The 22,424-nt window shown below is 44.0% G+C and overlaps 1 protein-coding gene and 1 pseudogene across 3 annotated transcripts in view; one reads left to right on the forward strand and one right to left on the reverse strand.

The window, feature by feature from the left end:
- Positions 1–19,099, reverse strand: part of Ppp6r2 (protein phosphatase 6 regulatory subunit 2) — a 96,657-nt gene extending 77,558 nt beyond the window's left edge. For all 3 annotated transcript variants that reach the window (XM_078052314.1, XM_078052311.1, XM_078052312.1), the window contains exon 1: positions 18,941–19,099. The gene's annotated coding sequence lies outside the window, so the exon portion shown is untranslated. The remainder of the gene's footprint in view (positions 1–18,940) is intronic.
- LOC101963170 (small ribosomal subunit protein eS27 pseudogene) lies at positions 7,358–12,127 on the forward strand (annotated as a pseudogene).
- Positions 19,100–22,424: the final 3,325 nt, after the last annotated feature.

A 22,424-nucleotide genomic window follows, 5' to 3' on the forward strand; every position in this document is an offset into this window, starting at 1 on the left:
GGAAAGTAACACAAAATAACCCTTCCATGAAACTGCCATCCAGTTCAGGAACAGAATTTTAGCAGCACCTAGAAGTGCCTCTCGTACTCTCTAAAGGTGGTAACAATTTCCTCCCCCTATCAAAAAGGCTTACATTGGGCTGGGGTTGTGGCTCAGTGGCAGAGCACTTGCCTAGCATGTGTAAGGCACTGAGTTCGATTCTCAGAACAGTATATAAATAAATGAATAAAACAAATGTTCATCAACATCTAAAACTATATTTAAAAAAAAAAGGCTTATGTTACCTTTGCACTGCTATTACCCAGTGTATGCTTTCCCCAAGGTTTTATTTACCATGGTTTTATTTCCATAGTGAAGACATATAGCATGGGTTTTTACTAGTATTTTCCTGATAAATAATTCTACTGTGAATAGCCTTTTACAAAAGCTGTTTTCTATTTTTGGCAGCAAATCTTTGAGACAGATACCTAGATGTAGGGTTCTGAGGCAAAGGACAGGTGCATATATAAATTTGCAAGACATAAACAATTCCTCCCCCATTGGAATTGCACCATTTTGCATTCCTGCTGGCAAAAAGACAGCTCTTCTTTCCCCACAGCCCTGTGAACACAAAATATGGTTAAACTTTTGGATTTTGGCCAACATGTAGCCATCCCAGTTTGCCAAACACTGAGGGGTTTCCTGGGACACAAGAACTTCAGTGCTAAAATGCTGAGAGCCATTGCCAAGTAGGAATGACGCACTGAAATTTCCTTGCCAGCTTACCCCATGTTGCTTAGAGGAAGGACTCGTGGAAACGGACTTGCCTTGGACATTTGCAGTGACATTGCATGTATGTTTGAGAAAGGTGACCCTGCTCAAGGACCAGGGTGAATCCAGGTTTAGGGTGTATCCTGCTGGGAATAGGGAGTATCCTGCTCCTTGGGTTTAGGGCGGTTCCAGGTTTAAGGTGTACTCTGCTGGGAATAGGGCTTATCCTGCTGCCTCAGGCACGCCTGCTCCCAGAGTATTTGGGATTCAGATAGTGGATTTTGCCCAGAACGTTTGTAGAGTGCCGATGTGAGTTCGGGAATAAAGAATTGCTGTTTGAATCTACAAAGCTGTGAGTGGCTTGTTATTTTGTGTCCAGCCAGACTGCGGCACTAAAATTAGGAAAATCCTGGGCAAATCAGGGCAGTTGGTCACCCTACCAGCCTGGTAAGTAAAAAACCAATATTTTAATATAATTTTAATTAGAATTTTTTATTATAAGAAATGCAAGCATATTTTCAATTATCTAAAAGCCATTTCCATTTTTTCCATAAACAATTTCTTCCTTTTGCAAACCCCTGCACCCCCTCCCCCTGCTTTTTTTTTTTTTTTTTTTTCCTATCAGGTTATTTTGTTTCTATCTTTAAAAAGAACTACTTTGGGCTGGGGTTGTGGCTCAGTGCTAGAGCGCTTGCCTAGCACTTTCAAAGCCCTGGGTTCAATCCTCAGCACCACATAAAAATAAAATAAAGGTACTGTGTCCAACTACAACTAAATAAATATTTAAAAATAAATAAATAAAAAGAGCTACTTTGCCCGGCACAGTTGGGGGGGGGGGGCGGTGTGCCTGTCATCCCAGCAGCTCAGGAAGCTGACAGGAGGATCATGAATTCAAAGCCAGCCTCAGCAAATTGGTGCGACAATTAGCCTCACCAATTAACCCTGTCTGTAAATAAAATTTAAAGGGGGGTGTGGCTCAGTGGTTAACGGTCCCTGAGTTCAATCCCTGATAACAAAAAAAAAAAAGGATGGGGATATAGCTTGATTGGTAAGAGTGCTTGCCCTTGCGTGCACTAAGGCCCTGGGTTCGATTCCTAGGACCACACACACACAAAAGAGCTACTTTTTTTAGGAGCTATCTTATTCATATATTAAAGATAAAAGCCCTTTTACTATAAGTTCCACATATTTTTCTCAGCTTACCATGGTCTTTTGATTTTGCTTATAGTAATTTTTATTGTTGTTATTGTTTTGCAACTAATTTTCTCAGTTTTCTCTCATTGCGTCTAGATTCTGAGTCATAATTAGAAAAGTTTTTTCTATTCTCAGTTATAAAGAAATCTGCCCTTGTTTTCTTTTAGTATGTCTTGATCTTCACAGTGACAAGGAATTTATCCTGACACACAGCATGACTACTGAAGAGCTCTCCAGTTGACTCAACACCATTTACTGAAAGTTCACCTTTCCTCCACTATTCTGAAATCTTGTCTTTATCTTAGACTAAATTTCCGTATGTACTTTGGGCTACTTCTGACCTTTCCAATCTGTCCCATCAGATTGCCTAGATGTACGTTTAAGCCTTACATTTGTGTACAGCTGCTGGATTTGGCAAGTGGGATCTGACAGAAACAAAGACACTCCACACAAGGTGGTATTTACTTTAGTAATAAAACAAAAGCAAGAGCAAAAGCAAACATGAAGAGAAAAAGAGAAGATAATACGTCATCAGACAGGGGAAATGACAACACCTGGAGTCATGTAGCTGTGGTGTCCTACCTCTGCCTAGGACTTCCCAGTTGGGACCCTGAAAAGCTACCTTGGGACACCCCAGCTGCATAACTTCAGGTGTTGGCTTTTCCCCTGTCTAGTGACATATTTTCTTTTCTTTTTCTCTCTCTTTTCACCTTGGCTTTTGCTCTTGCTTTCTTCTTATTACTAAAACAAACAGTATCTTGCATGGAGTGTCTTTATTTCTATGGGATGGATCCCACCTGCCAAATCCAGCAGCTGCACCCAAATGTAACACTTTGACCTTGTGCTAGGTAAGTTCTAACAACACAACATTTTAATTATGAAGACTTTAAAGATATTTTAAGAGCTGGTAGAATTAGCTACTTCCTTCATTCCCCTACTTCCTTTCCCTCCCCCGTTAAGGATTTCCACAAATTAGTTAAAAGGGATTTCAATAAGAACATGCAAGAGTTAAAATAAGAATGATTTAAAGTACCTACCTTAAGTCTATGAGAAGCTAAAAAGGACCAAGATATACAATATGAATATCTTGGGTAAAAGAAAGGGTTGGGTAGTGTGGCTCAATGGTGGAGGCTTACCTAGTGCCCTGGGTTCATCCCCAGCATGGAAAAGAAAGGAAGGAAGGAAAGAAAGAAGGAAGGAAGGAAGGAAGGAAGGAAGGAAGGAAGGAAGGAAGGAAGGAAGGAAGGGCAAGCCCTCTTCAAAATCAGCACAGTGGCCTGCAGGAGGCTAAAGCAGGAGAATCACTTGAGCCCAGGCATTTGAGACCATGCATATTAGTAAGACCCTGTCTGTCTGTCTCTCTCTCACACACACACACTGAGACCATGCATATTAGTAAGACCCTATTTCTCTCTCACACACACACACACAAACATACACACACACACACATTAGTAAGACCCTTTCTCTCTCTCTCTCTCTCTCTCACACACACACACACACACACACACACATACACACACACACTGTTAGGAGGATTGACATTTTATGTAACTGTTTTTCTACCTAAGAACTTTGTCTCCTAAAGTTTGACTTGGGTCTTTCAAGGATGCTTTATAGTTTTACTCAAGGTTGTCTCAGCCCTTACCAGCTCTTCCTTAATTTTTTTTTTTTTGGTTGTATTTTTGGTTGTAGATGGACACAATACCTTTATTTATTTATTTTTATGTGGTGCTGAGGGTCAAATCCAGTGCCTCACATGCGCTAGGCAAACGCTCTGCCACTGAGCCACAACCCCAGCCCACATTCCCAGCCCTTCTTTTTTTTTAAGAGAGAGTGAGAGAGGAGAGAGAGAGAGAGAATTTTTAATATTTATTTTTTAGTTCTCAGCGGACACAACATCTTTGTTGGTATGTGGTGCTGAGGATCGAACCCGGGCCGCACGCATGCCAGGCGAGCGCGCTGCCACTGAGCCACATCCCCAGCCCCATCCCAGCCCTTCTTAAATATTTCATTTAGAGACAGGGTCTTGCTGAGTTGTTAAGAGCCTCACTAAGTTGCTGAGGCTGGCTTTGACCTTGCGATCCTCCTACCTCAGCCTCCCAAGCCTCTGGGATTACAGGAGTGCACTACCATGCCTGGCCAAGAGTGTCTTCTTTAGAACATACTAAGACAGTAGGGACAAGAGCCAAAAAAGCAGGAACAACTCATGTGTCCAATGACAGATGGGTGGATATACAAAATGTCACACAGAGGTTCAGGGTATGGCTCAGTGACAAAGCACATGCTTAGCATGTTCAAGGACCTAGGTTCCATCCCCAGAATGAGGTGGGGGGGGGACAGAATGGTATAGACATGCAATGGAAAATTCAAGCTTAAAAATGAAGGAAATTCCAACTTATGATACAACATGGATGAAACTTGAGAACATTCTACTAAATGAAATAAGCCACTTAGTATATAATTCTACTTATATTAGGAACCTGGATTACTCAAATTCAGACAGAAAGTAGAATGGCAGTTGCCAGAGGCTGGGGGAGTGAATGGGAGTTTAGGATTGTAATGGGTACAGAGTTTCAGTTTAAGAAGATGAGCTGGGACTGAAGCTCAGTGGCAGAAGGCTCACCTACCAAGTGTGAGGTTCTGGGTTAAATCCACAAATTCCCAGAATGAGGAAAAAAAAAAAAAAAACAGAGGAGGAGAGAGGCAGTGATGGATGTGCCAGATGGTGGTGATGGATGTGATAGATGCAAGTGGTCAAAAGCACTGTGAAAGATGGGAAGTGGTAAATTTTAGCTGGGGTATAGCTCAGTGGTAGAACATTTGCCTAGCATGCATGAGGCCCTGGTTTCAATCCCCAATACTGATAAATAAATAAATGAATAAATAGACAGGCACTGTGTAATCCCAGGACTCAGGGGGCTGAGGCCCAAAGCAATTTAGCAAGACCCTATCTCAAAATAAGAAATAAAAAGGGTTAGGAATATGGCTCAGTGGTCGAGCACCTGTTAGTTCAATCTCCAAGACCTATAAATAAATAGAATTAAGTAGCTATAAGAGTTTAAAAGTAGTTGCTCCTATAGAATAGGACTAGGGGGTGGAGAGAGCTACATGTAAGGGCATATTTTAAAATCAGAAGTCTTGGGCTGGGGCTGTAGCTCAGTGGCAGAGCGCTTGCCTAGCACATGTGAGGCACTAGATTTGATCCTTAGCACCACATAAAAATAAACAAATAAAATAAAGGCATGCTGTCCATCTATAACTACAATTTTTTTAAATTTTTTAAATTGTCAACAGACCTCTATTTTTTAAATGCAGTGCTAAGAATCGAACCCAGTGTCTCTGTCTCACACATACTAAGCAAGAACTCTACCATTAAGCCATACTCCCAGCCCCACAAAAAAATTTTTTTTAATTAAAAGCCTTATATTACTTTGTTAAAGATTCGGTTTTTAGGGATGGGGTTGTGGCTCAGTGGCACAGGGCTTGCCTAGCATGTGTGAGGCATTGGGTTCAATTCTCATCAACATATATAAATAAACAAAATAAAGGTCCATTGACAACTAAAAAAATACTTTAAAAAGTCTCTGTAAGAGAATAATATATACACGAATACATGGAAACAAAGCTGCAATTCTGGAAGATAACATTTTCTAACAAAACAAAGACAGGGAACTGAAGAAATAGTGGAGACTGGTCCCAGAACAGGTGCCAGTGGTGAATGCTGTGAGGTTGGACTCCTTCCCCTAGCCAGGGCCAGGTGGAACCCCAGGCCCATCGAAAAAGCAGGGAGCAGGCTGATGAGCAGTGAGGGCTGGCAGCTGGCTCTGCATCTCCTCCCTACAGGTTATCAGCTCCTGACTCTAGCATATTCCCATAGGAAGGGACAAGAAGCACAGGAGAGAAGGAGATAATCTGTCTGGGGAACAAACCTTGCATGTGTGTTGGGGTCAGGGGCCAGAAGAACATAGATTAGCCTCCAGACACCAAAAAGGTAAGACAGGGAAAAAGGAGACTCTGGCTCCACTTAGAAGTAAACACCCTAGGGGCTGGGGATGTGGCTCAAGTGGTAGCGCGCTCGCCTGGCATGCGTGCAGCCCGGGTTTGATTCTCAGCACCACATACAAACAAAGATGTTGTGTCCGCCGATAACTAAAAAAATAAATAAATAAATATTAAAATTCTCTGTCTTTCTCTCTCTCCCTCTCTCACTCTCTCTTTAAAAAAAAAAAAAAAAAAAAAAAAAGAAGTAAACACCCTAAAGCACTATGCTCAGCAGTAAAAACCTACTATGGCAATGGTGCCCGGCCACCAGATTGCTGATTCTCCTACCCTAGCCTAAAGCAGGGGTTGAAACCCAAAGGCCAGCACAAGGCAGGGCACTAGTGGAGGGAAGGAGAAGACACATGGTGTAAAGACTGAACACAAGAGAGCACATGCTCACCTAAGGAGCCGGACAGGCCCTCTCCAGTCAGCTGCAGGCATGCAAGAACCCAGGCCAGGGAGAGACATCTGCCAGTTTCCATAAGAAATGCAGACATATGATTTTTTAGATCTCAAAAAATCTTCAAATGATGACAATAAGTTTAATTTTTTTAACATTATGTGGGTCACTACTATGCAACATAAGCAAAATGCATCCTCAGACCAGCAGCAGCTGGGGCCAGCCTGCCTTCCTGCCCACCCCTCACTCCAGACAGCCTTTGTAAGATAACTTAGCTCAGGATGCCACAACAGAATACCACAGGATAGGTTGTTTATAAACAACAGGCATTTATTTCTTAATAGTTTTGCAGCCTGGAGGTCCAAAATCAAGGTACTGGCCAATGCTGTTGCTGATAAGACCTGTCTTCCTGGCTTGCAGACAGCTGGCAGGCAGCCGCCTTCTTGCTATGTCCGCACAACAGGAAGAGAGCATGCCAGCGTTTCACATAAAGCACACTAATTGCATCTTGAGGACCCCACCCTTGTGACTTCATCTAACCTAATCATCTAAAAGTCCTACCTCCAAATGCAATCATACTGGAAGTCAGGATTCCAACATATGACTTTGTGGGGGAACACAATTGAGTCCACAGCACCTTACCTGCTTCATGGCCCCATCCCACCCCATCAAGAACTCTGAGGATGCTATAAGACTGTACATGGAGCACCCGCCCTGCAATGGGTACACAGTGAGGACTCAGCACTGGCAGCTGGCTCAAGTGCTATGCTGAGTACAGCTTGCTTTCATGGTCACACTGCTGGATCTTCAAACTTCTGCAGTATCAATTTTCACCCCAGCAAATTCTCAGAAAGGTGACTTCAATACACAGCTCCACCAGACACCCTGAGCAAGGGCACTTTCAGGCCTAAACCAGGCCTTCCATACCTCCTATTTTTCATAAGCATATGACCCTAACTGTTAGATACAATGAGGATGCAAGAGAAAGTGAAAATCTACCATCTGCTAATCCCTAAGAACTGTGGCAGCTCTCAGAACAGAGCTGGTAAGCATTGTGAGGACGCACTCTTATCACTGGTCCTAAGGCCTTCACCCCTACTCTTTAGTCCTAGAGCCAAACACAGACCCTGAAGCTGACAGAGAAGCCCTGGAGGCAGACAGGCCTGACCATGGTATAGAGCTCCCTGGTCACAAAAGCCCAAATGTAAGGGTCCGTTCCATCACCGCCAAGCTTGGCAAATTTGGGCAAGTGACCACTACACATGTCATGCAGGTAAACGTGTGACTCCATGATAGACTGCTTCATGACTGCCACTAGAGACCTAGCACAATTGCCACCAACACATGACTATTCAGGGCCCAGAAAGAAAAGAAATCAACTACAACAAATCAAAGACACATCATAGCACCCCACATATAACAGAGGGCTCACAAACACACATTCTCAATACTACACTCCTGAAAACACCAGATCCAGAATGGGACTCCTTTGTCAAGGGATGGCAGGAGCAAGATCTATTTGGCTGAGACTCCCGAAGGAAAAATAACTGGAGACAAGCTGGATGAAAAGCTTTACCAATCAGAAAGCAGCATTGGAAAGCACCAGGGAGGAAATGGGCAATGAGCAAAACTGAAGTCTAAACAAGATAAACAAAAAGAACCAAGGAGCTCTGACTTTAGGAGTATACAGTCCCAAGAAAGAAATAGTAACCACAATTGGTTTTTGCAGAAACCTTACTATGGGCAGGCACTGCACAAGCCTGGTCATCCAAAGCTCAGCACAACTCAGTGTCACAGGCTGTCTGCTGTAACCACAGTTTACAGAAAGTACAGGGAAGCTGAGCCAGACATTGTGGAGCTGACCTGTAATCCCAGCTCAGGAAGGAAGATGGCAAGTTTAAGGACAGCCCTAGCAACTTGGCAAGATGCTGTCTCAAAATAAAAGTAAAAATTAAAATTAAAAAAAAGCAGAGGACTTAATAATTATATAACCAGAGCAAGGTCACCATCAATCTTTGTCATTCCCTTCATACCTCCTTTGATGGTCAGTACCATCTACTAACTCAGCCAGATGCTGGTTATCACGTGGGGACTGAGAATGAGAACATGGATTGTGCTATCAGTCAAACCTGAGTTCAAGTCCTCAATGCTCTGTGCCTCAGTTTCCTCTACTGTATAGTGTAGATGGTGACAGTGTATAGCTCAAAGGATAGTGCAAATACCAAACAAGATAACCTGTCTAAATGTTCAACTCATGCCTGGCAAACAGCAAGTACCTAGTAAATGTAACTTTTGTCATCAGTCAGGAGCAAGGGGTGGGAAGGTGCGGAGTGTTAGAGAAGGCACCTACGAGTAGACCAGCTTGGGTTTTACTCATTTTACATTAGTGACCACAAACCACAAGTAAACATTAAATATAGCCTAGCAGTTCTGCCTTATCTCACCAGAAAGCTGGTTTTCCTCTCCTAAGACAACTGTGACAAATTTAAAATGGACACACATTTTTACATAGCTCTTCATCTTAAGAAGGAAGTCAAAAAATGTATAATTACAGTGCACTAATAAAAATGGAGAAAGAGGAAAAAAAAGAAGTCTATTTGACTATCTCTTGACTCTAGGCTGGCTTTGTGACCTGCCATAACCAAAAAAAGGTGTCAATTGTAAGCCTCAGCTTCAAGAGGCCTCAAAGCTTCCACTTTTGCCATCTTGGAATCCCATGAGCAGTGTGTGAACACACATAGTCCAACCTCCCTGATGAGGGCAGAACCCTGGAAGAGGCCTAACCATCTAGCTGAAGCCCATTCCTGTGTGCTAGCCAAGTTACAACCTGGGGAGCAGAAAGGAGTATCCCCCTCTGCTGTGCCCAGCCCAAACTACCAACCCAGATTCATGACCAAAAAAAGAGCACTGTTTAAAGCCATTAATTGCCAGGTGGTTTGTTATGTAACACAACTATTTTACTTCTTTCTTTCAGCGCTGAGCTATATCCCTAGCCCTTTTTATTTTACTTTTTTTTTTTTTAAGAGAGAGTGAGAGAGGAGGGAGAGAGAGAGAGAATTTTTAATATTTATTTTTTAGTTCTTGGCGGACACAACATCTTTGTTGGTATGTGGTGCTGAGGATCGAACCCGGGCCGCACGCATGCCAGGCGAGCGCGCTACCGCTTGAGCCACATCCCCAGCCCTTTATTTTACTTTTTTAATATTTATTTTTTAGTTGTGGTTGGACACATTATCTTTATTTATTTATTTATTTTTATGTGGTGCTCAGGATCGTACTCAGGGCCTCATATGTGCTAGGCAAGTGCTTTACTGCTGAGCCACAATCCCAGCTCTTATTTTATTTTTTATTTTTGTGGGGTACCAGGGATTGAACTCAGGGGCACTCAACCACTAAGCCACATTCCCAGCCCTATTTTCTATTTAATTTAGAGATAGGCTCTCAGTGAGTTGCTTAGGGCCTCACTTTTGCTGAGGCTGGCTCTGAACTCACTATCCTCCTGCCTTAGCCTCCTGAGCTGCTGGGATTACAGACCTAGGCTACCATGCCAGGCTCCTTTTTATTTTTATTTTTATCTTGAGACAGAGTCTCACTAAGTCACCCAGGCTGGCCTTGAACTTGCCTCAGCCTCCTGAGTCACTGGGATCACAGCATGGCCACCATATCCAGCAGTGCCTTCTTTGACAACACATCCTATGTTCTTCCAATCCCAACGCCAGTCCTTGTCGGCCTCTATTCCTCTGCTCTAACTCTGCTCAATCATCCTAGTCTCTCTTCTCTCCCTATGTTGGGTGTGTATAATGGGTTTAAGAAGGCAAGTCTCTAGTCCCAGCAATTTGGGAGACTGAGGCAGCACAATCACTTGAGCCTAGGTGTTCAGGGTCAGCCTGAGAAACATGGCAAGATCCTGTACACACACACACACTCTGAACACTGGACAGATATAAAAACCAGCTATCTGATGGCAAGGAATGTGTAGAAACTAGAGGGGCACAATTACTGAAAGAAAAATTAAGTAGATGAGCGCTTACTGAATAGCTTTGATCTGTGAGCATACCTCTGTTCTCATAAAACACAAGAGAATAGTGCTTAAGTAAAATCAGCAGCCTTACTAAAATGAGGAAAATGTTCAGTTCAGGACTGGAGAATGAAAACTGAGAGAAAAATTACAATAAAAAGAGGATCCCCCAAATCTGCATTAAACTCCTCTCTAATCCTTGGCTGACTCGGAAACTGCATTGGTGGATGAGACTCCAAGAAAGAAGCAGAAAGCAACTGTTAGAAGCTGAGAGAGCCACAAACATCACAGCAGCTGTCCTGAAATGGGAAAAAATTTAGAGTTCAAGTTCTGCCAAATCAGAAGGGTTTTCTATTATAACCCAGAAGGACCACATCTTAGGAGGAAGGACCATGTTCTAGAACTCATGGTTATGCCCTAAAACTTAGGGCAAACCAAAAACACACCTACTCTAGCAAAGCCTGGAAGAAAGGCTGCAAATCACAAGATGATCTCCAGCAACAACAGCCTGCCCTAACAAAACTCAACACTCTTGCTGGGCATAGCTTAGTGATAAAGAGCACGCACAGGCCCTGGGTTCAATCCACAGCATGAGTAATAAACTCAATGCTCTTTCTCTATGTGGGTGCTCATGCATGTTAAGACAGGGTCTTGCTATGTTTTCCAAGCTGGTCTGGACTGCTGGGCTCAAGTCATCCTCTTGCCTCAGCCTCCTGGATAGCATGTGCCAACCAGGTCCAGCAAAACTCAACTTTTTTTTTTTTTAGTACTGGAGATTGAACCAAGGCCTCACACAAGAGTTCCACCACTGAGCTATATCCCTACACCCCTTTGATATGAGACAGTCTTGTAAATTTACCAGGCTACCTGGAAATTGTGATCCTCCTGCCTCGGCCTCCCACTAGCTGGGATTATAATCATACACCATGGCACCCAATAAAACTCAACACTCTATAAGAGGAAACAACATAAACCTGAGTCTATAGAAGGGACCATATACAATGTCCATTATACAATGAAAAATTACTAGACAGGGCTGGAGACATAGCTCAGTAGTAGAGTGCTTCCCTAGGTGCAATTCCCAGCACTGGGGAAAAAAAAATATTAGCCATGTGCTGGGCACGTTGGCATACACCTATGATCCAAGTAACTTAAGAGGTTAAGGCAAGAGGATCCCAAGTTCAAGGCCAGCCTGGGCAACTTAACAAAAAAGACTCTGTCTCAAAATAAAAAGTAAAGTTTTCCAGCAATGATAACCTCCCCATGAAAACATACCTAATAGTTCTTTAGCCTAGGTTTCTGTGGAGATCTCGCTCCTTTCTACATGCTTCCCTCACAGGGATTTTGGATCATAGAGGGTCCCATTCACCTTCCATACTGCTTAGATAATAACTATTCTCATAGACAGGAGCAGAGAGAAGGTAAGATGGCAGCCCAGCTGCACAGACCAGGCGCAGCAAGGGTTAAGTTCTCCTTTCTTTCAAAGATCTCCTACATCCCTCTCCAGAAGAGAAGAGGGAATGCAAGAAGCAACACCTGGTGCAGAGCCCTCATTCCCACTTCACAGATGTGAAATGCCCAAGATGCTATAAAATCACCACAGCCTTCAGCCATATGCAAACAGTAGTTCTGTGTCTTGGCTACTCCCCTGTCCTCTGCAGCCTTCAAGAGGAAAAGCAAGGCTTACAGAAGAAAATTCCTCTAGGAGAGAGCAGCACTAAAAGCAACCTGAATCAAGATAAGTGGGAACCCATCCCAATTAACACATTTTGAATACAGATTAAATAAATAAAATAAAAAGGCCTGGGGATGTAGGTCAGTGGTAAAGTGCCCCTAAGAAAGAAAAGAGCCAGCACAGTGGCCCATCCTTGTAATCTCAGCAGCTCTGGAAGCTGAGGAAGGAGGGAACACAAATTTAAAGCCAGTCTTACCAACTTAGTGAGGCCCTAAGCAACTCTGCAAAAAACCTGTCTCAAAATAAAAAATAAAAGGTCTGGAGATATATATAGCTCAGTGGAAAGTATTTCTATGTTCAATCCTCAGTATAAAAGAAAGAGAGGGAGACAGGGAGGGAAGAATCATAGAACAGGAAAACCGACATCCGTCCCCTTCTCCCACGCCCTCACCATGTATGAATATCCATACATGCACAACTTTGTACACATTACAAAGGACTTGTAACCAGAACCAACTTTTAACTCCTTAAAATGAACAATGAAAAGACAGACAATCCAATAAATCATGGGCAAAAGACTTGGATAGATACTCCACAAAGATATACAAATGTCCACTAATCACATGGAAAGCTGCTCACCCCTCATTCATTAGAGAAATGCAAATTAAAACCTAATAAGAAACAACTGCCATCTGTGAGGCTAAAACTGATAAGACTGAGGCTGAGAATGTGCAGCTCAGTAATTCAGTTCTTACTAGCATGCTTTTTTTTTTTTTTAAAGAGAGGTGAGAGGGAGAAGGAGAGGGAGAGGGAGAGGGAGAGGGAGAGAGGGAGAGAGAGGGAGAGAGAGGGAGAGAGAGAGAGAGAGAGAGAGAGAGAGAGAGAGAGAGAGAGAGAGAGAGAATTTTTAATATTTATTTTTTAGTTTTCGGCTGACACAACATCTTTGTATGTGGTGCTGAGGATCGAACCCGGGCCACACGCATGCCAGGCGAGCGCTCTACCTCTTGAGCCACATCCCCAGCCCTTACTAGCATGCTTGAGGCCCTGTGTTTGATCCCCCACACCAGGGGGGAGGTTAGTAAGACTGAAAATACCAAGTACTAACATAGACGTGAAAAAAACAAACTTATACATTACTGGTTGGAGTGTAAAATGGTATCAGTTTGGAAAACTCTTAAAATTTCTTAAAAACTAAAACATACATCTGTATAACTATAATAACAGATACAACAATTTTATTCCTAGATATTTCTACAAAAGAAATAATGTATGTCCACAAAAAAAAAACTGTATAAGAATCTTTATAGTGACTTTAGAAATAATAGAAAAAACATAAAAATAACCCAATGTTCATCAATGAAAAAACAGATAAACAACTCATGCTATTTTCATACAATAATACCCAAATAAAAAGAAACAAACTAAAGGTACACGCCTCAAAAATCAACAAATCTCAAAAATATTAAATTGAGCAAAAGACAAACATAAAAGGGGATGATTTCATTTACCTAAAGCTCAAGAACCAGCAAAACTAATCTATAGTGACAAAAATCATAACAATGGTTACCTAAAGATTTGGGGAAATGGTTTTAAATTACTTAAAGGAGGGGCTGGGGATGTGGCTCAAGCCGTAGCGTGCTCGCCTGGCATGCGTGCCGCCCGGGTTCGATCCTCAGCATCACATACAAAGATGTTGTGTCTGCCAAGGACTAAAAAATAAATATTAAAAAGTTCTCTCTCTCTCTCTCTCTCTCTCTCTGTCTTTTAAAAAAATAAATAAATAAATAAATAATAAATCACTTAAAGGAGACACAATAAAACTTTCAGGGTCGATGGAAATGTTCTATATCTCAACATGAGGGGCAGACACATAAGTGTGTATACACTTGTTAAAACACATTCAATTTAGATATTTAAAATCTGCTCTTTTGCCAGGCGTGGTAGCCCATACCTGTAATCCCAGCAGCTCAGGAGGCTGAGGCAGGAGAATCACAAGTTCAAAGCCAGCCTCAGCAACTGCAAAGTGCTTAGAAACTCAGTGAGACCCTGTCTCTAAATAAAATACAAAATAGGGCTAGGGATGTGGCTCAGTGGTCAAGAGCCCGAGTTCAATTCCTGGTACCTTAAAAAAAAAAAATAAATAAAAAGATCTGCTCTTTTACTGCATGTCAAATATTCTTGGATAGTTTTTAAATGCAACATTTTTTAAATTTTTTAAATTGTTGATGGACCTTTATTTTATTTATTTATATACAGTGCTGAAAATGGAACCCAGTGCCTCACAAATGGTAGGCAAACACTGTACCACTGAGCTACAACCCCAGCCACTAAATGCAATATTTTAAACAAAATAAAATATTATACACCCAGCAGCTCAGGAGGCTGAGACGGGAGGATTGCAAGTTCACAAACAGTTTCAGCAATTTAGAGTGAGGCTCTAAGCAACTTAGTGAGACCCTGTCTCAAAATAAAAAATAACCGGTTGTGGTTGCACACACCTATAATCCCAGTGGTGGGGAGGCTGAGGCAGGCTCACGAGTTCAAAGCCAGCCTCAGTAACTTAGTGAGGTCCTAAGCAACATAGTGAGACTCTTGTCTCTAAATTAAAAATAATAAAAAGGGTTAGGTATGTAGCTCAATGGTAAAGCACCCTTGGGTTCAATCCCTGCAAAAAAGATCATATGAAAAGCCAAGCCCAGTAGCACAAGCCCGTAATCCCAGTGGCTCAGAAAGCTGAGGCAGGAGGATCGTGAGTTCAAAGACAGCCTCAGCAACTTAGTGAGGCCCTCAGCAACTCAATGAGACCCTGCCTCTAAATAAAATACAAAATAGGACTGTGGATGTAGCTCAGTGGTTGAGTGCCCCTCAGTTCAATTCTCAGTAACAACAACAATAAAAACATGAAAATGCCAAGTGTGGTAGTGCATGCCTGTAATCCCAGTACCAAAAAAAAAAAAAAGAGAGCTGGGCTGGGAAAGCAGCTCAGCAGTGAGCACTTGCTTCGCCTGTACAAGGAAAGTCCTAGGTTGCATTCTCAGTTCTGCAAAAACACAGAAACAAATGAGAGCTGCTCGCTATATGCAGATATCACATGATTTCCAACATGACTTTTAAAAAAGTAAGATACTGGACTAGGAATATAGTTCAGTGGTAGAGCATTTGTCTAGCATTTATAAGGCCCTAAATTTATCTTCAGAACCATACACACAAAAAAGTGAGATGCTGAAGAATGTATGGAATACACTACTCATTTGCTTGACAATATTGAAAATTTGTTATTTAATAGATAACTTCTAAATTAATGACAATAACTTGTATATACACTAATTAAAAATATTTTCACTAAGGACCAAATAGAACAGTTTTGAATCTTTTCACCAAAAACAATTTTATTATCGAAAGACTGACCATATTTAGTTTATTTAGGATTTTAATTTTAAAACTATATAAAGCTGCCAACCAGGGCTCCTAATGAGCATGAGATGACCTAGTTAAACCCTTATAATGTGTGTAAAAATAATTTTAAATCTTTGTTTAACCTATACATCAAACTGAGATTTGTTGGCCTCAGACTGGTAATCACAGGTCCATGCAACTGTCACACAGCATGTACACAAAAGTAGGTAAGAAGTATTATATATAAAGTGAGTACAGAATATTGTATAAAATATTTAGTCTTGTATATTCAGGGGCATAACACCTAATTCTCATGGGCATACAATGCATCCTGGAACTCAGAAATAGACACATTCACGAGCCTACAAGGGAGAGCTAAGCAAGAGCAATGGAACAAACAAAACACCCTGTGCCCTGGGGGTGAAGTGGAGGCTTCCTGTGGCATCCAGGCCAGACCAGGAGCATAAGTACATGTCAATGTATATGGGGAGGGACTCTCAGGCAGGAGAGAGCAAGAGGAGCCAAGACCCTGACCCCTCAGAAGACAGTGGCATATTTATAGTGGGTGAAAAACACATGCTACTCATTTCTATAAAATGTGTATCTCTTTCTCACACACATGTGCACAGGACTGTCTATTAATAAGCTATCTTTAGAAGTATAAAAAGGAAAACAGTAACATCAGATGCCTGGAGAAAAGGAAGAGGATAGCTTCATGTGTTCACTTTGGTACCTTTTAAATTCTAGTTGAGATGACCATGTGCATGAGCTACTCACAGGAGGCAACAGTGAAAGGGCTCAGGCTGTGGACACTGACCATCTGAGTTGAGTACTGGCTCTCTGGTTTATTTTGACCTCAGACATTTTACTTATTTTATTGTGCCTCAGTATTCTTACATGAATATCATCAAGAATATCAAGAGTAACTACATTGCTAAATTGTTTTAAAGAGTACATGAGATATGGATAATGTACTTTAAAATGTGCCTGGGCCTGTTTTTACAAATATTTACTAGAGCATACATACATATTCACACACAAATTTCACATAGTGCCCAGTACATAATCAGCCATTGTTAATTTTATTCAAACATCTTAAAAACAAAATATTCTAAAAGTTAGCCTTTAACCTATAAAAAAGGCAGGGGAGATTTTCAGTCAAACTGCTTGGGATACAGATCCTGGCTCTATCACTTATTTGTTGTATATTTCACTCTCTTCATCTATGAAACAGGGAAATTACACTTTCTATGTCCCAGGGTTACTCTGAGAATTAAATGAAATGATTCACATATAGCATTTAATGCAATGGCATATAATAATGCTCAATAATTCTGCTCTGTGTGAGAGAGATTTTAAGTAACTAGTCATTTCCAAGGCTTTAAACATTAGCCTCCTGCTTAAAGTTGTATACTTGCAGCCTGGTCTTTCTTTGAGTTCCAGATTCTTCCGCAAGATGCTTTCTCCCTAATGGCCCTTGGACTTCTCTCACTACTCCAACATATAATAGCTCCCCGATGCCTATCATTACCCCAATATAACTTCCTCATTTCAGGAATCAGTGACACTATCTATCCATTTGTTCCATCAGGAATCCTAGAAATCATGCTCAGTCCTCTCATTCTCTCACACCTCTTTTCTTTTTTCCTTTCTATATTAAGGACTGAACTAGAGACAATGTACCACTGAGCTACACCTCCAGACCATTTTATTATTTACCATTTTATTCTTTATTTCAAGACATGGTTGCCAAGGCTGGCCTTGAACTTATGATTGCCCTGTCTCAGCCTCTAAAATCACTGGGATTACAGGTGTGCACCACTGTGCCCTGCAATACAAGCATATGCCACAGCATTTGGCCTTACACCTCTCTTCTAATCTATCAACTTCCAACAGCTCAATTCCCAAAATATCTCCCTAAGATAACTACTGAGGTCTAAGTCACCATCACACCACAACTATACTCTTCTCCTATTCATATGCCATATCCATATGATTGTGGCACTCCTCAACTCAATCTACAACTAGGGTTCCCCATAACTCAGACTCAGTCTAACACCTCACTAATGCCTGAAAGAAATAATTTGAGTAGAAGACCAACTCTTCCACCCAGGCTCCTGTCTCACCCCTACCCTACCTACATTAATCTTATCCTGATTCCTGGAGGGGATTCAGCCCATTCCTGTCTCAGTTTTTACACCTGCTGTCCTCTCATCCTGGAAGCTCTATCTTCCCACAGTTCTCATTGCTAGATTCTTCTCGCCTCCAGGGCTTGGATGACATAAGAACTGGGGAAGTCAAAAGGGAAGACAGAAAGGAAAGGGTATCGAGAAAAGATGATGGCGGAGTATTAGCAATGGGTGATGCACTGAAAGGCCATGTCAAGAAGCAGTTACCAGGGATGGTGATGAGGGGGCAAGTCCTAGAAAGGAGAAGGGTACAGGGTCAGAATGGGGGGGGTTGTAATGAGAGACAGGGACCAAAGTGGAAGTGGTGGACTTGGAGGGCTGGTGGTGACAGGGCAAGGGATCAATAGCAACTGGGAGCAGGCAGTAACCAGTGAATGGTAAGCTACAGATACAAAGTAGCAGGTGGGGAAGTGGGGGTGGACCACAAAGGGAGCTCAGCTCTGGGCACAATAGGGCAGGCCTGTAAATCCCAGCAACTTGGAAGGCTGAGGCAGGGGGACTGCAAATTTGAGGCGAGCCTCAGCAACTTTGCAAGACCCTATCTCAAAATAAAAAGGACTGGGATATAATTCAGTGGTAGAGCACACCTGGGTTCAATCCTGAGTACCTTAAAAAAAAAAGGCAGGGGGAGCCCAGTAAGAGGCACAGAGGAAGGTGACAGGTATGAAGGAAAAGATGATGGGGACTGAGAAAAGAATGGGGCAGTCAGGGGTAGGAAGATAGGCCAGAGAAGATGACAGAACAGAAGCGACTGGTGATATCTAGACCCTTAATATGGGGGATGCTGGGAAAGAGGAGTGATGATGGGGGGCACTGACGGGTGGGTCTCGATCAGAGTGTAAACCACGAAGGGTGCGGGAGCGCTGCCCTCAGGGGCCCACCCACCTGACAGGCGCAGAGGGAAGGGACGGGGTAGGCAGGAAGGGAGACGTCGGGCTGCTGCCCACCAGGAGGCCACTGACAGGCTGCGCAAGGCACAGAGGCAAAGACCCCCGACGGCACGGGGTGACAGGTCTGGCCCTGCTGACAACTGGGGTCGCCGCAGCTGCGCCAGCTGCGGAGGGCCTGGCGCGGTGGGGGCCTTGCCAGGCGGAGGGGACGGTCACTGACAAGCGGGGCGCCGGCGGCGGAGAGGGGACCCCACTAGCGGCGGGCTGGCTGACGGGGTACGGCCGGCAGCGGGCCCGCGGGCCGACCCGAGGGGGCAACTGCCCGGGCGCCGCCGGCGGGGTCCCTCCACGCCGGGCCTCAGCGCGCGCGGCCGCACTCACCTGCCCCGCGGGCCGGGGGTGGCGGCGGCTCCTCGGAGGCCCGGGCGGGGCGCGGGCGGAGGCGAAGCCCGGGAGGCCTGAGGCGGGCCGCACGCACATGAGCCCGGCCCGGAGCGCGGCGCCTCGAGACACTGGCGCGGCCGCAGCGGCTCGGGACCGGCTCGGGCCGCCTCGGGGCCGCGGGCGCCGCTCCGGTCGCTCCAAAATGGCGGCGACGAGCGCGCTCCGGGGCGGGGCCTCGCTCGGGCGCGCGCACTGCTGGGCGGAGCCGCGAGGGGCGGGGCCTGGGTAGGCGGAGGGCGTGGCTCCTGGCGGCGGGGGAGGCGCGGACCCGCTGGGCTAAGAGCTCCCGCCTGGCGGGGCTTCTGCGGGGCGAGGTGCGCCTTTCTCAAGCTTAATTAACTTTTGCTTGGGATACTGCACTTTCTTTTTCTTAAATATTTACTTTTTAGTTGTAGTTGAACACAATACCTTTATTTCACTTATTTTTAAGGGGTGCTGAGGATCGAACTCAGCGCCTTGCACGTGCTAGGTGCAAGGCGAGCGCTCTACCACTGAGCCACAACCCCAGCTCCCTTTTCTTTTCTTTTTTAAAATTGTAGATGGACACAATACCTTTATTTTGTTTATTTTTATGTGGTTCGGGGGGTCGAACCCAGTGCCTCATGCTTGCTAGGCAAGCACTCTAACTCTGAGCCACAACCCCAGCCCCCGGATACTGCACTTTCTCATGCAAGAGGAGCAGCACCATAACCCACAAGTGGCCTGGGGTCTCTTCTCATGGCCACTCACGTTGGGGCACTTTGACCGCAACTCCTTGGACGCGAGGTCTGAAACAGCCTGACCCGGAACGTGCCGCGGAGTTCCCTGGAGTTAGTTTGCAAGAAATGGAGGTTAAAACGCGTCAGCCTGTGGACGGGAAAGAGCACGCCCCGGTTGACTGGCGCTGTCTTGCTGTGAGTTGCCCTTGCTCACCGGCCCCTCACCTGCATAAATTGGAGGTGCTGCTGGGCAGAGCTGCCAAATGGGGTCTTGGGACGGAGCAACCGATGCAGTTGTCCCATAGCTATAAACGTGCAACTGTCTGCCTGCCTTTGATACTCTTCGTGTGCTCAGAGTCCCTGGGTGGGCAGGAGTCCACCTCCATTCACACCCACACTAGATTAATCAGCAAACCTGTAGCCAGCGCTCTACTAAGAACGTGCTGCTACAAGATCAGTTTCCCTCACCTGACTCACAACAGCCTTCCCAGAGACTCCCTACTTCTATCCTGGAGCACCTGCAGTAGGTCAAGTCAGCGCAGCACGGCACCCAAAGGGATCCAGTTAAAATAGGTCAGTTCACACCTCTGCCCCCAGGGGCTCCTGCCTCACACAGGATGAAAGTCAGAGCCCTCATTGTTGCCCTTGTGTGATTTTATCTCCCCTACTATTCCCTTTTTCATTTGGCTTATCATAATAACCTCCTGCACAGGCCATTTGCTCTCACTGTCCCTGTATCTTTGCATGTTCTTCCCCCTAGTTATTGGTATGCTTGCTGACTTGCATCCATTGCCCCTCACTTCCTCGGTCATCCTTTTCAAGCCTGCACCACACACACTCTTCAAATCCCCTATTCCTGCTTGTTCTTTCCTCCTCTGCAATGGTATCAGCATCAGAATCCCTAAGGAGACAGAAACCACACAATGATTTCAACAGAGAAAGCTTGACATAAATATTATTTGCCGCGACCCCTCGCCAGCAAGGAGGACACGACACAGGATTCTTCTTTCAGCAGTTTATTCAGGCCTTTAATTATGTGTCTCTGGAAGCTTCTCTTACTACTACTACTACTACTTCTACTACTGCTTCTTCTACTTCTACTTTCTCTACCCGAGCGCCCCAGCCTTGATAAAGCACATCAAGCCCCAATGCACAACTGCCACGTGGATCTTTCTCATAGGGTGTTTTACAGCTACGTGCCAACTCTCCCAAAACAAGGAGTTGTTTATCACAGGCCACGGCGCTTATCAGCGCCATCTTGTAATGGCGGCCACAGTTCACAGAAACGGCTCACCACAATTATTATCAATAATGAGATTATAAGTGAATAAAAACAACTATATTCATGAAAGAGAAAACTTGGAAGAGGATCTCTTCCCCAAAATGGGAGGTCACTCCTTGTTAGAGAAGTGTGAATGCAGCCCATCTGACATTCCCTTGGTTGCCCTGGGGTAGAGTTATATGCAGCTGCAGAGCAGAGCTTGGTGGGCAGGAGTACACCTTCCAAGGCACAGGGGGCCAAGGCTGGAAACCTATCACTGAGATGCCTGTGACTCCCTGGGAATCCACTTGGGATGCCACTGAAGCTCCGTGGCCAGCTATCCACAGTGCGGCACCAAAACTTGATGCAGGTAAGTGCAAGTGGATGGGCCCATATGCCACTGGTGGTCACACAATAGGATCAAGAAGAGAAAGAATGCACATGGGAACCAAGAAGTCTGTTCCTCCTGCAGGGATTCTCCAAACCTACTGGCAAAAATTCACATCATGGAGGTGAGGAGAGCAGATGGAAAACTGGTTTAGTCAGCTCCGAATGCATCTTTTCATACGTTTGTACTTCCGTGCAGCAAGTAAACAACTCTGTATTTTCATCTGACCAGATACTTTTATTTTATTGCAAGTGAAGAAAATCCTCATTCTTCCCCTAATATGAAGATATGCACATTCACAATAGGCAGTATATCTATCACTGGCTGTTTTGAATACTCCTAAAATGCTGTTGCTGTCTCACTGAGAAGTCTCTTATGTTAACACTTAAATAGTGAAGTTAACCTCTAGAAACACATATATTTTTTAAAATGAAAAGGAGAAAAGTGATTAGTATGTGAAAATATATAATATAACAAGGATTGAGAAAATATGCGAAACTAATACATTCCTTGTTTCTATAACTGGTCGCCAGACATAGTTTGTATGTATGGTTCTTTAACCACCTTGCAGCATACACAGAATGGCTAGAACAAAGCCAGCTATTTCTGACACAGAAGGATCAAAGAAAAGGAACTCTATCACTAAGAATATCAAATACCAAGTTATTCACCAATAAACTGAAAAGGCAAAGCTGTGATATAAGATTTATGCTGCCTCTGGAGCACCACCAGAGTAGGACTAGCTGTGATCTGTCTTGTCCTTCCTCAAGAGCCACACAATACAACTAGACACAGGCCCAGGCACCAAAACCCCAGAGAATGAACACAGGAGAGTCACACCTACGTACACCACAATCAGACGGCCACATGTCAAAGAATATCATGAAAGTGGCAGGAAAGAAATGACTCATCACATAAAGGGGACTACGTACAATTAACCACTGAGTTCTCATAAGAGGCAATGGAGGCCCTAAGGGTAGTAAAATAATGTTCAGAATGCTGAAGGAAAAATAAAACCTCTCAATGATGTGTGGCCCTGGGTTCAGTCCCTAGGACAAAAAGAGAAAAGAAAAC

This window comes from Ictidomys tridecemlineatus, chromosome 6 (genome assembly GCF_052094955.1).
Source record: "Ictidomys tridecemlineatus isolate mIctTri1 chromosome 6, mIctTri1.hap1, whole genome shotgun sequence".
Taxonomy (NCBI): Eukaryota; Metazoa; Chordata; class Mammalia; order Rodentia; family Sciuridae; genus Ictidomys; species Ictidomys tridecemlineatus.